Raw genomic sequence first — 15,962 nt, 5'->3', positions numbered from 1 at the left:
CATCTATTTTATTTTCACATCACTCAAAATAGTTGGTCCTTATATTGAGCTAAAATTGGCCTCCCTGAAATTTTAGCCGTTGGTTCCAATTTCTTGCTGGGAAGCTATGCAGAATACAGTGTATGCCTTCTTTCACATGACTGCCTTTACACATAGACGACGATAGGTCTCCGGCCAAAGCATCCAGTTCTTTCAACTTAGGGAAGAGTGTTTATTAGTGATTTGGGGGATTTGGGCCCCGTTCCAGAATCCTATTAAAACTGTGGATCATCTCCCCAGAAAGATGCACACACATCTGCATACAACCCCATTTGCAAACATCCTTCCCCTTCTGAGCCCACCCATGGATCTCTTTAAATGCCAATGGACCCTCGGTAGGCAATTTGCATTGGAACTCTAAAACCAGATGCCGGAGGTGGAAAGGAACTTAACGACCCAATCTCCTCACTTCAGAGATAAGGATTCCATCTGTAGGCACTTTGCTCCTGGCTTGCTGGCCCCAGCATCAGGCCTTGGCTGCAATCAAATGGTAGTAGAGCCTTCAGTAGTGCAGGGTAACAAAAGAACTATGAGAGCTGTTTTGGTGTTTCCTCCCCAAGTGGGGATATCAATTAGTGCAACAACTCTGGCCTGTCTCCATCTCATTACTTGGGGCTTCCCCAGGGAAGGGAGTGACTGAACTTGCTTGCTGAATTTGGGCAGAACAAATCTGGTTTGCTTAGTTGCTTTCCACCTGTCTCCTTGGGAGTGAGTTTCCCCCTAACCCCCACAGGCCATGCGACTCCCCTCTTTCTCTTCATTCGTAAGTCTTACCTGGGCGGGACCCTCTGACTGAGTTTTTGTCCATAAAAATGCTGATCCTCTAGCTCCCATCAGCTGCTCCTTGGCTTTCCTTCTCAGTGTTTCCTGAACTCGATCAGAAGAGAGGTGCTCTCCCCATCAGTCTCCTCTTAGAAATGTGGAATTGTGGCCAGGAGCGGTGGCTCACGCCTGTAATCCCAGCACCCTGGGAGGCCAAGGTGGGTGGATCACCCGAGGTCAGGAGTTCGAGACCAGCCTGGATAACCTGGTGAAACCACATCTCTACTAAAAATACAAAAATTAGCCGGGCGTGGTGGCAGGCATCTGTAGTCCCAGCTACTTGGGAGGCTGAGGCAGGAGAATCGCTTGAACCCAGGAGGCAGAAGTTGCCGTGAGCCAAGATCATGCCACTGCACTTCATCCTGAGCAACAGAGTGGGACTCTGTCTCAAAAAAGAAAAAAGAAAAAAAAAAGAAAGATGGAATTGTACAGGACATACTGTTTTGTAAGCTGCCTTAGAAATATTTTTTGCTGGCCTGGCACGGTGGCTCACGCCTGTAATCTCAGCACTTTGGGAGGCCGAGGCGGGCGGATCACGAGGTCAGGAGATCGAGACCATCCCCGACTAAAAAAAACAAAAATTACCAGGCTGGTGGCTGGCCTATCCCACTACAGGAGGCTGAGGAGAAGGGGAAGAAAGACAGAAATATTGTTTGCTTAACAATATACTGTGATGCTTCTCCATGTCATTAAATATTCTGGATTTTGGAGGAGATTCTAGAGGCAGAGAGGGAGAGAAAGAGATAGAGAGACACAGAGACACAGGAGACAGAGAGAAAAAGGAAGGATGTGAAGGAAGAAAGAGGAGGAGGAAGGACCGCAAAAGAAGAAAGATATAGAAACATAAGAGAGACAGACAGAAGTGAGGGAGAGAGAGAGGGAAGAATCTGGAGTCTGAGGGAAGCTGAATCATAAATAGGAGGGGTGGGGAGGCAAGGATCAGAACAGGAGATGGGCTTTGGCCACTGGGTAGCTCAGGGATCTTTTGCTGCCCTTTCCACACACTGACAATTACCACACTTGCTGCATTCCCCAAGGGCCATCTTGAGGGGCTGCTCAGTCTCTGATAAGCCCAGAGGATTTTGTGACTCCCTGGGGAGCAGCGTGCATGGATGGCAAGTTGGCAGGGAAGTCAGATGCAGGCCAGCACTCCAGTGCCTCTCATGTGACACAGCTTCTTGACCCTCTAGTGTCCTGGTTGTCCTCCAGGGATGACAACTATTTTGGCAGTGACCTCATAGAATGTGATTTTTATCTTTAAGCGTCCATAGATTTCTCAACTTAAACTTTGTCATTTTTGTTTTACAAAAGTATTCTGCAAGTTACCCTGGCACCGCTTCTTCTTGAGACGGCTCCCCTATCCCAGGCCTTGTAGCCCCAGCCTGGGGCGACTCTCTTCTTTGCTCTGTAGCACCCAGCCCCTCCTCTGTCACAGTTCTTATCACACTGCATTGAAATGATCTGAAAGCCCATTGCTGGCAGGGAGCAGGCGGTATTCATCTCTGTCTCCCTGTAGCACAGCTGGCAAATGATCTGATCAGGTGATTCTCAAACTGGGCCTAGCAGAGTCCCTGCACTTCCAAGGAGGTGGTATGTAAGGTGTCCCGGCAAGGGGAGGTGGTTTGGGGCACTGCTGGGGGGACCCCAGGTCCCTAACCAGAGCACCTGTGCTTTTTCTGGTTATGTATTGAATTTCCAAGTGAGGTTTCACTTTAAGAAGAGTTTTCTTTTCTTTAAAACAAAAGTTTCAAGAATCACCAATCTAGTCTGTTTCCTTGGGTCATATGTACTTTACACATTCATGGGAATTGCAGAGGAAAGTTTAATATCTGAGCACTAACCTGCTTTCTTCTTCCTTCTCTAGTCCCATTTTAGGGTTAACATTCCCACCTCCAACCCTCCCCTCTCATGGGGAAAAGGATTAGAAGAGGATTGAATACCTGTTGTAGAATGAAAATGCTTGTCCTCTAAAGAATTACATCAGTGACAAGAGGGGGATGTTTCTAAGGAACAGGGAATCCTTATGGCCAAATTACTTTACCTTTATTCTCTCAAGTCAAAACTAAACTGATGATTCTGTGTAAGTGCTTTAGGTGACACCAGGGTGCACACTATATTGCCTGTCCTGGTACCTTTCAGTTAAGTTGCGAAGGTAAGACTTACTACTTGAACTACCGGGATTGTAAATGTTTGTGAGGCAGGCTACAGCTGCAAAATTTCCCTGTACCCTGTGCAAGTGAAAACAGAACTGCGCGGTGGAAAGAACAACTCTGAGTCCCAATGCCTGGATTCTGGTCTCTGGGTCCAATTTACAACTGTGTGTTCTCAGATACGTTATTAACCCCTGAGTCTCAGATTCATTCCCAAACAGTTCTTTATTCTGATTATCAAATAAGATAGTATATGCGAACTGAACATCTTTTATAAACTATAAAGATCAGTTAGAAATGATTATTATTAGTGATAATGAACCTGAACCTGAAGGTGGGAGTGGGACCATGTTATCTTACCAGCAGCAGAGGGCCCCTTGTCCAGGAGAAAGGAGGCCTCAGGGATTTCAGAAGTTTCCTTTGTCGGGTAGCTTTGGTCTTATTCTCCCCACTGAAAAGAAGTAGGTTCTCTTATTTATAACTCCAGAACTGTGGAATCTCTGGTCTGATTGACCTATGTAGATTGCATGTGCTGATAAGGAACGAAAATCCAAGCAAGCACTGCCATGGGTTGGTGCTTAATTGCCCTGGTGTCTATTATGGACTGGTTGGAGAGTGGCCAATAGCTTAAATGGAGGAGTGTGCTGGGGGCTGGCACCAGCCAGACACCTTGGGTGGAACTGTGAGGGCCAAGGCTATTTCCTGATTAGAACACCCTCTTGTCCCCCACCAGCCCCTGACCCCTCCATCTCAGGGAAGCAGATAAACTGAGGTGCAAGGGTGACAGGTGGGTTGCTAAGCAGTTTGCAGCTGAACTGTGGAAGCAGAAGCAGACATGCAAAGGAAACCGTGGCCCAGAGAAGTGACATGGCAGCTACAAAATGGCTAAACCCAAGCTAGACCCATTCCTTCGGTTCTAAGTCCAGAATCCTTCCCACGGCATCCTCTGCTTTCACCTCTCCAAAGGGGGACACGTGTATTTGCTCCTCACACCCTGCCGTTCCTGCTCGTTCATTCCCTTCTCTAAATGCTGAGGATGCCTTACCCAGGCTTCAGGGTGATCACGTCTGTAACGTAAGTTACTAGAAAAAAATGCTCACAGACCATCAGTGTTGACTTACGTTATTTTTATAATTAAATATGTACATATATAAAACTGGGTATAAATTCCCAAACCATACAACTCTAAGACTAAAATAAAATATGCAGATTAAATATCATCCAGCGGTCACAACAATAAAGTTAAGTGTCTGTAATCTAACTTGATGAAGGAGGTGGTTTCGCTGAAAGATGATTGCCTCTCATAAAATGACAGCCATAGTTCAAGTTCTTCAGCATCCAGCTCGCCATGTACTATGTACTAGTCAGCTCTATTTTAATAACTGCAAAAGCGCGGTACAGTCATATCACGTGGCCTTCACGTGGAACAAACTCATTATTTCTGTATTGCATCTGCCCCTCTGCTGTACTCAGTTGTTCATGCCAATGAAAGTGCTGCTACTTATTGCCAAATGCCAAGGACAGGTTTGAAGTGCAGTCCTGAATTGTAAGATGTCATCTGGAATTCAGATAATGTTTATACTTTAACTTAGCATAGTAATGAGAACAATGAGTATAAAGATTCTCCATGAAAAGCACATGGATCCCTTAGAATATGTTCACGGGTGGCTGTTTTGTCCGGGGACTTTGGAGGAGAAAAAGAAAAGCTCTTTGTGAGATGGAGATAGGGATTTTGCTCCACACTGCTCCCTCATGGTGGCCTCCTCCTCAACCACACAGTTGCTAGTGTCTACCTACCCAGCACAGTTCTAGAGGCATGTCAGTCAGTGCCTAAGAGGGGAAGGGGAGAGAGGATAGCAACAGGGAATCTTCACATGTTGGCTGGGCTGAGCGTCTTGGGCAACAGGATGAGAATGTGGGTGAGGTAACCTAGGTCTTGGTTAAGTCTGAGTTCTTTATCTCACATGCTCGTCCTTCTTTGCCTCCCACAGCCACTTCTACAGGTACCATGGCTATTGTTGAAAAGTGGCACAGTGTCAGTCCTTGAGGAGGAGTCTCAGACCCTGGGACGGGGGATGTAGCCCCTCTCAGAGTCAGTGATTGGGACTCCCAAGGCAGAAGCAGCAAGTGGAGTGGGCCCACAGGAGGTGGGCTGCCCCTGGGCTCCCTCCGAAGCTGGAGACGGGATGCCTGCCCCAGGAGCAGGGTTTGGACTGCAAGGCCATCTGGAGAGCTCAAGATTCTCCAGACCCCATCTCTGCCCACGTTAAACTGTTGGCCTCGGCCCTGGTAATGTCACCAGCATTCACAGTGGCTTCAAGAGGCTCTTTTCAAATACCTAAGGGCGGGAATCATAGGCTCTTCACTACTATGTCCCCTCTCAAAATAACAAAATCCTACCCTTTCATCAAGACCCTGCTAAAATGCTGTTTGGAATCGCACAGACCAGCATTCAAATCCAAGTTCTACCACTTACTCATTGAGCCATGTTTCTTAATGCTTCTGGGTCTCAGTGCTCTTACCAGTAAAGTGAGAGTAATAGTGCCTTTTGCTTAGACTTACGGTGAGAACGAAATAAGACAAGGTCTTTAAGATGCACAACCCAATGCCTGGCACATGAGGCTTTTGATGATTATAAGGCCCTGGTGCCCTCCTCAGGGCCATGGCAAGTCACATCCTTGTTGAGTCGAATACTTTTGAAACCCCTCGGATGTTTACAAACTTCCACTCTAGGGCTCTCCAGGGCTAACCGCAACTAGCTATGGCCACACTGCTGGCTCCATGACCTTGCCTACACCATTCACCATTCATTGGCCCTATCACTGGATCCTCGGAAGATGCTGCCACTCTTCCCTGAACAAGGACAGTCCTAGGTTTTATACTGTGACTTTCATTTTTTCATCCAGAGGACTTTCCCATGCCCCAAGCTGCCTGTGTAAGCTGTGTATTTGGCCCCTCTCTGGTGTGTGTTATGCTCCAGCCTGGGGTTGTGGTGAAGCCAGGAGCTATTTTGAGATCTTGCCGCTATTTCAGGCTCTAGCTTAGACGTGGGGAGAGAATCCAGCACTCTCTGCCCATGTCTCAGCCACAACTTCCAAGACTGGTCCTTTTATGTTCCTGACACCCTCAGATCCAAAATAGCCCTGACCTGGAGGTGGTGCCTGGGACCAGCTCAGATGTAGCAGCGATGTGCACGTGCCATCCAGCCTGCAGCTAGGCTAGAGAGAGTTCTGGAAGAGTCAGGTCTTAGGGGGTGGGGAGAACTGAGCTCCAGAGAAGCAGCTAGGGTTATACCCTCAACCCACTAGCTGGCAGGCTTTTGGGGGCTGGAGACAGCTCCATGTGGAGCAGCAGCTGCTTCTAGTCCTGGCCAGATAAAGAGGGAGTGCATTTTCTGCCTGCTGACTTCTCAGGTTGTATACCTCTTTCTGGGCTAGCTAGCATTCATTCATCTATTCCACAGATATTACTGAGTGCCTGCTATATGCCAGTCACTGTTTAGGCTCTGGGGTATAACTGTGGTCAAAACAGACAAAAATCCCTGCTCTTGTGGAGCTTACAAGTAACAAAAATCATAATAAATAAATTGCATTGGCCAATCTAGCTTGCAAAGCACTTTTCCATGCCATTTCTTGGTAGAACATCCAATTGAATACTCTGTGCTAACACAATGTGTGTGTTTCTCCACTTGCCTGTCCTCAGTTCATCCTTCCAGCAATCCCCTGAGTTAGACACCACTCCATTTTACTGACAAGGGAACAAAGACTCCAGAAGAGGCAGTAAATTCTGTGAGGTCCACACAGCCAGGAAGTGAATCTTAACCCAAGTATGTCTGACTTGAGGGCCCAAGCAAGATCTTAACCACTGTGCACAGAGAAGCTGGTGGCACCCACTTGCAAATATAGAGGCTCAGTGAGATGCAGAGTTTGGAGAAGGCAAGTTCTTCTGTTGTTCCAAGAAATGATGAAACTTCACAGGTAGAAGAAAGTTAACTTGGAGGTTGCCAAAGACAGGACTCGTTCTACCTCAGCCTGGGTGGATGAAGAACTGGACACTGCTGAAGCACTTTTGGGCTCTAGGGCACTTCCTGCATGAGGGGCAGCCAATACCAGGGCTGAACACTGTGATGATTTGATGGTCCTTCCTGTTTTAGGAGGAACTGTCTGCTCCAACCTGTCCACTTGGCAGGCCCCTCGGGGACTCCCTTCCTTCAAACAACCCTACGCAACTTGGCTCTGATTTGCTTCTTTCTCACCCCAGTAAACAGCATACCTCAGAGAGGGTGCGGCTGCCTCCTCTGCATTCTCACAGCTTCCAGCCGCACATTTGACACAGTGCTTATCTCCCTGTGTGGGAACATCCCTGCCTCATGCCTGCCTGTGCCACTCCACAGCACGGTGCTGGCACATGCGAGGTGCTCAGCCCATGGTTATTGAGTGGCTGATGAAGGAATGGATGATATCTAGCCATTTTCAGTTGCATGGAGAGACTGGGCCAGTTATTCTTTGGCTGCAGCTGCCTCAAAAAGAGAAACGGTCCTCTTTCATCTTTCCTACAGTCTGGGTCATGATATTAATGTGGCCTGTGGCTTTCAGCAAATACTTGTGGCTTCAGAGTCTCCTTGTTTGAAGGCATTTCTGGAGGCTTTTGCTGGCACTATAATTCCTGAACTGACAATTGGTGTGAGATGGCTGGAGGCTGAAAGAAGATGGGATGTCGTGGTGTCTTAATCATAAACTGCCCAATCACCAAAGAAATGGATCATTTCTGGGAGATCTAGGAGGACATACAATAAGATCCCTTAATGCCATGGAAGATGCCAGGACAATGCACATGTCCATGGCTCTGTGGCTGGGTCCTTCTTCTCTGAAGCTTCTGCTGTCCCAGAATATCAACCTGTGACAATCCACAGCCTGCCTGTCATTTGAATGGCCCCTGCAATCAGCTCTCCAGGAAGGTTCTTCTATGTTTTTCTAACTGCTTCTGTTGTTAAAAGATCTACAGGGTCCCACAAGATTACTGTTCAAATGGCTGTCCACGGACCCTCCCTTAGCCTGGACCTTCTTGCCACAAAGGGAAAATAACGGAGCAAAAAATACCTATGGATTCCTCAACACCTGAGTTTGGTTGGATAATCTTTCTTTAAATCGCTATTCCTTCCCAACTCAATAAAATCCTATTTTTGTCTGCAGTGCCTACTTTAGGTTAATCCCCATTTAACTTGTGGCCCGAGGGCTAAATAAGGCAAACAGATTTTTTTTTTTTTTTTTTGGTTTAGAACAGGATTTTTAGCAAAACAATGTTTTAAGGCAGGGTATGCATTTTCCAGTTGTCACAGTTGCTACCAGCCTCTGCCACATTGTACAGAGAGTCTGAAAAGCACTGCAGTGATTGCTGGTGTGGTGTGAGGCCAGACCTCATGAGTCTGAGTTCAGGAAGCTCCCTCTTACTAGCTGTGCACCTTGACCTCTCTGTACTCCAGCTTCATCTATAAAATGGGCATCATCACTGTCATTATCATTATCATCATCATGGTACCTGTCTCCCAGGTTCGTTGGGAGGATTAATACATCCAAGTGTTTAGGACATACAGTGAATATTTATTTGGACACCTGCTGTAAGCCAGGCCATATTAGGGACAGGCGATACATGAGGGAGCAAAACAGACAAATCTCTGCCCTTATAGCACCTATAGCCTGGTGGAGCATGGGAGAGACAGATTATTTAGTAAGCATCGTGATAAATGCTATGGAAAAAGACCTAGCAGGAAAGTGAGGGGACAGTGCTTGGGTGCAGTTAAAATAGGGTGGTCAAGGAGCCCTCACTGAGAAGATGACCCTCCAGGAAAGACTGGAGGGAGGTGAAGAGTGAGCCACCTGGAGAACCCAGGGAGGAAGAGTGTTGAGCCAGATGGAACAGCAGCCACAAAAGTTTTGAGACAGCCCATCATGTTTGAGAAAATGTCAACTATTTTTATTGTGAACTGTGAGGTCCCCAAAGGCATTTGAGTTTATGACAGTGCTATCAACTTTTGTTGAAAGTGGCTGTGGAAACTGATCTTGTGACTCTGGTCTTGATTGGCTAAAGGCTGAGGGCATACAGAGAGAGCATGAGCAGTGCAAGAGAGACAGTCGAGAGTCCAGCATCTCCTCTTCTTGAAGGCAGAGACCATGGCCCCCAGCCTGTGCTTGGCTGATACCATCTATAACTGTTAGTGCGTGTGTGTGTGTGTATGCTTGAAGGCAGTCTTGTCCTGGGCTGCAGGGGCTGGAAGAGAGTAAAGAATAGTGATGGAGAGGGATGGGGTTGAAATAAATCAAAGACATCAGGAGGCTTTGTTTTAGGGCCCCATGTTTCTAGTGGTGCTGATGATTCTAGGCCAACAGTTGGTAGCTTTAAAGGGAGTTTTGTTTCCAGGTCGTTAGAAACAGTCAATTGGTTTAACTGCAAGGCCAGCTCCCAATTTGATGCACATCTAAGCAGACTGGAGACATTTTTGCCAGAGTTGCTATTTTAGCAGGCAACAATTTGTATGCCCACCAGGAAACCAGGTTTGGTATGAAAATAGAGACTTCCCCTGGCATCTAACATTCAGGAGTCAGCAGTAGCTGGCTTTCTAACCGTGCTGCTTCTTATGTGGAAAACAAGGCTGAAAAATGGGTGGGGAGAGAACGGTGGCTGCCAAGGACGTGTGCTATTTACAGACACGAGGAAGAATAACACTCTGGTTGAGCTGTCAAGTAAAATGAGGATAACAACACCTGCCTCACATGGTTATGGTCAGGATTACATGGGATGGCCTACATAAAAGTGCCAGGCACATCACAGGTGTAGGGAAATATCGGTTCCTTTCTCTGTCTCCTCTGGACCCCACAAGACAGCTCCCTGGAGACTGATTTTTCTCCCTTCCACTAAATCAGGATAGAGAAGAGGGTTTCCTCCCTGTGAGAGGTAAGCCCTGGGGGGTAAAGTTTGGAGAGAAGAAATCCAGCAGGAGGAAACAGTGGGATATGTGGGGTCCTTAGATAGGCCACTATCTAAGGCAGGCAGCTGGACCCCATCCTGAGAATGAAACTGTCATGGGAGCTGCAGGTGGGCACAGCCACCAAAGCCCTCCTAGGGGTGCTTTCTGCCCACTGCTGGTTGGCCCCGCCAAGTGCAGGCAGCACAGTGAAACCAGACACAGCACAGTCTCAAGTATGCAACTGCCAGGTAGGACAATCACAAGTCACAGCTGGCAGGTGGATTGGTATGATGGCTGCTCATGTTTTCTCATCTCTCAATTTTGTTCTTGTTTTCAAAAAGTAACCCAGCACATTTAAGGTTCACACAAGCTGTGTAACTTTGATTGCAAATACCAAGACCTCACCTCAATAAGCAAAACAAGGAATTTATTCCTCTAAGAATCCTAAGACATGTAGAACAACCAAGCCTCGAGGATGTGGCTAGAACAAGAGACTTAAATGCTGCCTATTATTTTGTTCTGTTTATCTCTGCCTGTCCCTTTGTCACTGCAATCCAGCTTTCTGGAAACATGACTGGCCATAGCTTCCCCTATGAGAGGGAGTCTGACCTTGATTTCCTCAAGGCCTGGTTAAAAATTCCTGGGGAAGAAGTTCATTGGTTCAGCATGAGTCAGAGACCATCCCTGGGTCAGTTAGCTAAGGCCAGTGGGGTGGGGACATGCAAGAATCAGGACACTCTTGCCTTACTATGAGGCTGAGAGCAGGCCGGGTAGACAGTTCTATGGATGTCCACAGCTTATATCTAACCTGGACATCAGATGTTTTACAAGTGTTAGTAGCCACCTAAGGGCTGATGTCACTGTGATTTCTTCAGCAGGGCACAACCCACATCTTTAGATGGCTGGAAAAAGATCCTGGGCTAGGAGGCTTCCCGGGGGAGAAGGGAGGTGTGGGGCTCCAGGTGCACAGGCAGCCTCCCCTTCAGGTGTCTTTTTACTCCTGTCCCTCCCAGTGTCCCACTCACACACCCCACTCTGTTGTGCCAGGTGTCTCTGTGGGTCGTCCTTGCAGAGTGAGCAGCAGAGCATTGGTGTGTGCTCGCATTTCTGATGCTTTGGCTGGCAGAGTTCTTTCCCTGCTATTCCATTCCCATGCCACCCTTCCTCCTCAACCAGCAGGTCCTTCCTTGTGGAAAAATAGCTCTTCTAGTAGTAGAAACTGATCCTGGGTCTAAGGGCAAAAGGGGCAGAAGGGAGGTTTATTGAAATGATTCTGGAGTATCTCACAACCCAAGGGGGCTATGGGAAGGTCAGAGCAGGGCCGCTCTAGGGCCTCTATGGTGGGAGTTCACGGACTCTATGGTGCTGCTGATCACACGACTCAGCTTCCACTGAGTCAGGCCCCTTGCTGCTCAGATCCATGCTTCACCTTCCTGGGGAGGGAGTCGAGGGGCCCCAGTTTGGTCAGTTATGTGCCCTGGATCAGCCAGCTAATGAGATGTCTGGCATATTAGATACCTGAAGTGAATAATTTTGTAACACCTCCCCAACAAAGTTATTTTCATTGATAATCATGAAATACAGTTAATGTATGCATCAATATAGCTGATGATGACGCCAGGAAAGAAATGCAAACAGTGAAAAAACAATTTATTAAACTGTGTATATACAGTCATACTAATAAAATATAAATAAACAATATGATACAACATAATTATTACAGTATAATAAAGGGAAAAGTAATGAAAATACTTTTATTACATTAATTTTTTTTAGAGAAAAAATAAATTTAGACTTGCATATTGGTCTGTCATAGTAATGAATGATAATAGATCACAATTTTCATTTTCAGGCTATAACTTTTGCAAACTTGTAAATAATTTTATCAAAATTAATCTTTGCATATTTAGCCTCAATAGTCAATATAATAAGGTATGTCACTCTATCATTGCTCATACTTCTTATTAATTTTAATTTAAAAAATTCATCCGAAGTAACATATAAGTAAATAGAAAAAGTTTTAAACAGAAGGATAAGTTTAGCAGACACTCACAAAAATCTCATTTTACAAGAAATTCTAGAAATTACAATCCCATCCATGTTTTCATGTCTTAGGGAATGAGTCTAGTAGCTTTCAAATGCTGACACAGTTGAAAAATTTCTAAAAAAATTAGAAAATTCATCGTTTAAAAAGTTGTAATATCTCTTTTTTATGTATCAAAACCCTTACTAAACAATGAGTTCTGGGTTGCAAAAGAGGATTTATTTTTTGCACCTCTCTGTAAGTCTTTGTTCACAGTTAAACAAAAACACAAGTGCAGTCATATGTTTTATTATTATTAGTTAAAACTTCCAAAATTTTTGTTCTACAAAAATTAGAGTTACAAACAACTTAACAGCAACATCTCCCCACACCAAATAATCCCATTAAAAATGGGCAAAGGACCCAAGTAGACATTTCTTAAAAGAAGACATACAAATGGCCAACAGGTATTTGAAAAAAATGTTCAACATCACTAATCATCAGGGAAATCCAAACCAAAACCACAGTAAGACACCACCTCACCTCAGTTAGAATGGCTATTATAAAAAAAGACAAAAAATAACAAATACGGATGAGGATGCAGAGGAAAGGGAACTCTCATATACTGTGGGTAGAAATGTAAATTAGTATAGCCACTATGGAAAATGGTATGGAGTTTTCTCAAAAAACTAAAAATAGTACTACCATACAATCCAGCATTCCTACTACTGGGTATTTAGCCAAAAGAAGGCAAATCCAAAAGAAAGTGTATCAAAAGGATACCAGCACCCCATGTGTATTCTAGCACTATTCGCAAAAGCCAAGATATGGAATCAACATTAAGTGTTTATTGATGAATGAAGGGGTAAAAGAAAATGTGGTATATATATATACAATGAAATGCTATTCAGCCATAAAAAGGAATGAAATCCTGTCATTTGCAGCCACATGGATGGAACTGGAGGTCAACATACTAAGCGAAATAAGCCAGGCACAGAAAGACAAATATTTCATGTTCTCACTCATCTGTGGAAGCTAAAAAAGTTGATCTTATGGAGGTAGAGAGTAGAATGATGGTTACCAGAAGTTGGAAAGGGATGTTCAGGGGGAATGGAGAAAGGTTGGTTAATGAGTACGAACATATAGTTAGATAGAAGGAATAAGTTCTAGTGTTCAATAGTTCCGTAGGGTGACTATAGTTAATACTAATTTATTGTATATTTTAAAATAGCTAGAAGAGAAGATGTGAAATAGTCCCAACATAAAGAATGATACATTTTTGAGGTAATGAATATCTTAAATACCCTAATTTGATCATTACATATTGTATGCATGTACCCAATAAATATGTACAGTTACGTTTCAATAAAAATATCAGCATTCATGTCTGAATATTAGCAAATACTAACATTATTCTACCCATTGCTTTATATCAGGTGTCCAGTTCTTGGTGATAATGATCAAGACATTTATACATTGCTCTTTTGATTTTTGCTGGCAGCATAAGACCAGCATCCTTTTGTCATTTCTCCTGGCATTCACAGAATGATGGAATTAAAGTAACTCAAATTCTCTTCCTTAACTTCTGTAATCACTGTAAGATTATTGCTTATTTTGAATCTACTGTCTAGATGCAGGAGTATGTGGCACCATGGGGTTGGGCACATGAAGTCAGCTTGAATGATTTTCAAACTGTCAGGAACTTATTCAAAACAAATGTGTGTGGCTGAGTTGGTGTGTATTGGGGTGTGACTGTATAACTGGGAGTTTGAATTAACTTCTAAGTAGAATGCAAGCTATAAAGGATAAGTAATTAAAAAGTGCTAATTTGAAGCTTACATGCATATTATTAAAACTCAGTAGTAACAAAGCAATGGTTTAGAACTTAGACCCACAAAAGGTTTTTTTTAGGAAGAAGTACTTTATCACTGACATTGTTTGGAATTGCCGGCACATGGTGATAATAAAAAGCAGACTGACTTCTAGCTGGCTTTATTATTGTTTTTAAATTCTCTACAGATTTCTTTATTGCCTTCCCCCAGGCAGACTGCTTTCCTTGCCCAGCCTTTGGTACACCACTGTATCCAGCTATTGTGGTGGTGGGAGCAGAGGATGCCACATAATACAGAGAAAGGCTTCATGGGCTCATTCTGAGTTTCAGAGGCTGTACTCAGAGAAGAGGGCATCAGGTGCCAGCTCCATGTGGTGACTGTTACATTTTCCTTTTTAGCTGTTTAGCATTAAACACACACACACACACACACACACACACACACACACACACACACACAATACACTTCATCCCATATGGCCCAAGATGCTCCTATTCAACATGACCTGATAACCACAAATGCAATGAGCTACAGTGCAAAGTCACACCAACTACTGAATCCAAGTTTACACCGCAGAGCCATTTTTTTCTAAATCTAGATAGCTGGGTAGTCTTCATTCCTTTTTTAGTTATATTGAGATCCCATCTGATATTCATCAGGCTATGGATTACTTAGTAAATGAAACCACTAATAACACACCCTATCATCAAAATCTATGCCAACAGAATATCCCCAGTCTTAATGATATTCCTTAGCTAGTCTCTGTGTATAACTTCTTTCTTCCCTGCATTGATTCTGCATAACCCCATCCAGTCCATGAAGAGTTCAGATGCTGGCCATACAGTGGGCATTGCTGAACAGAGGGAGCCCAGTGGGCTGGATTGTTAGTTTCTTCTGGCTGGTGGGAATGGGGGTGCAATGTGGGAACATTTCAGAGAGGTTAGAAGCCTTTCCCCAGTTCCTCTGACTCCTCCCATGGTATCTCAGCTTCCATCTCTAGGATTTTACTCTTTCCTGATCATGCTGTATCTACATATGAAACCTAGTTTATACCTGCAAGTGGAGGTATAATTCAATACCTTAAAACATCAATTTCTAAATTTGGTTTTTTGTTATTTCAGGCTAGTAGCTAGTGGGATCATATTAAGACTTTGACTTTGATTTTACCTATATTTTGCCTATAGGAGAGACTTACAGGACTGTTTGCTGTTCTCTTACATTAGGTTATCCTGATACACTCAAAACAACCATCTAACCTGTGGTCTCAGCTTGTCTCCTTTCTTTCAAATTGCTTACGGTGCCAGCTACTGGGTCCCCCAATACCTTTTTCCCAGTTTCTAGTTGACCACAAGAAATTCATTTATTGCTGTTTTGCTACTTTTTAGCAAGCATTGCTAATTTCATATCTCCAAATATAGAGTAGATTACTGCCTTCCTTCACTTCCACCTCAATAAAATGACCCATTACATTTTTCTTGAAGGTCTAGAATTCACAGCATACTCTCTAGAATTCATAAATTATTTATTTTTCTTCTTATTTGAAAACATTAGATACTGACTCTAGTTGGTTTTGGCAAAAAATAATGAGGGGAGGACATTTATTGAAAAAAATATGGGCTAGGCACGGTGGCTTACACCTGTAATCCCAGCACTTTGAGATGCCAAGGCAGGAGGATCACTTGAGGCCAGGAGTTTGAGACCAGCCTGGGTAACATAGCAAGACCCTGTCTCTACGAGAATAAAAATAAAAAAATTATCCAAGTATGGCGGTGTGCCCCTGTAGTTCCAGCTATGTGTTACTTGGGAGGCTGAGGCAGGAGGATCACTTGAGTCCAGGAGTTTGAGGTTATAGTGAGCTGTGATTACACCATTGCACTCCACCCTGTGTGACAGAGCAAGATGCTATCTCTAAAAAAGGAATACTAGGGCATCTATAGAGGGCAAATTATTGAATAAGCAACTAACCTGTGGGAAGGACAGAAACCAGGGCCATGCTAAAGTCCTTAGTAGTGGGAATTTGTGACCCTTCTGTCTGGAACCCTGCTAGTAATGTGAATCAGCCTCAGTGAAAATCAGGTTTAGTGTTTCTTAGGATGGAATTCGAAGTTGGCCCAGTTTAGAACTGGCGTCTG

General features: G+C 44.4%; 1 non-coding gene across 1 annotated transcript; it reads right to left on the bottom strand.

Moving 5' to 3' along the window:
• Window positions 1-12,173: 12,173 nt before the first annotated feature.
• LOC116470076 (small nucleolar RNA SNORA40) lies at window positions 12,174-12,295 on the bottom strand. The gene has a single exon (XR_004248507.1). It is a non-coding gene; the product is annotated as a small nucleolar RNA SNORA40 (small nucleolar RNA).
• Window positions 12,296-15,962: the final 3,667 nt, after the last annotated feature.

Source organism: Hylobates moloch, unplaced genomic scaffold (assembly GCF_009828535.3).
Source record: "Hylobates moloch isolate HMO894 unplaced genomic scaffold, HMol_V3 SCAFFOLD_5, whole genome shotgun sequence".
NCBI classification, from domain to species: Eukaryota; Metazoa; Chordata; class Mammalia; order Primates; family Hylobatidae; genus Hylobates; species Hylobates moloch.
The sequence above is the reverse complement of the archived record's forward strand: the minus strand, read 5'-3'. Positions and strand labels throughout refer to the sequence as shown.